Raw genomic sequence first — 854 nt, 5'->3', positions numbered from 1 at the left:
AGTAATAATTATAGGAATTCTGTTGTGGAAGTATGCAAATTGTGTTGTGCCAAATAGGAGCAATAATATTATTTACCCTTACTAGAGATGCTATAAAGAACATTGGCTAATTTAAAGTTTGAATAGTTCTGAAGACCGGCTAGACAAAGAAGATACTAGCTCTCACTCTAGAGTTCCCTTGATTCCCTCTACCTGAGGGCTGACATTCTCGTATCATAACCTAAAACAATAATCCAAGTTGGGGGCTTTAACCTTTCACTTTAAAGTCCTCTAACTCTACACCCATTAATGAATATTTCTTTATTTATTTGCACTCAATCATATGAATTATATCCTGATTCATACAACCTTATGTGATTCTTTCCATTGTTGACTGAGAAAATACCAGCCTGGTTCTTACATGTTCTGACAATAAATTTTAACATCTAGATTGGTCAAATCAAGAAGTAGATGAAGTGCATGGATTTAAATCATCACAACTTCTTCCAACATTAAAGATCAATACTCTCCACAAATTCCATCCAAAACTTAATTACTTATCATTTTAAGAAGAAAGATAAAGAAAACTACTCAGAATCCATGGAGAAAACAAAACCACACTTTAGTTTAAAAGAAGAAATTATTTTCAAACCAACAACAAGTCTTGATTAAAACCAAAAGTAGTCTTCTCTTTTACAATCACTCAAAAAAAAAAAAAAAAAGGATAAAGTAAATAAAAAGTGATTCCTGAAAATCGCTCCAAACTAACTCCCTAGACAAGAACTTTCAAACCTTGCCAATATTTTCAGGACTCTTTTCTAAGTCCTCTCTTTTTTCTTTTATAGTTTTCCAAGAGGTGCCTTGGGAGCTCTTCA

Source organism: Phalaenopsis equestris, unplaced genomic scaffold, assembly GCF_001263595.1.
Source record: "Phalaenopsis equestris unplaced genomic scaffold, ASM126359v1 Scaffold218640, whole genome shotgun sequence".
Taxonomy (NCBI): Eukaryota; Viridiplantae; Streptophyta; class Magnoliopsida; order Asparagales; family Orchidaceae; genus Phalaenopsis; species Phalaenopsis equestris.
Note: the sequence above shows the minus strand (reverse complement) of the source record.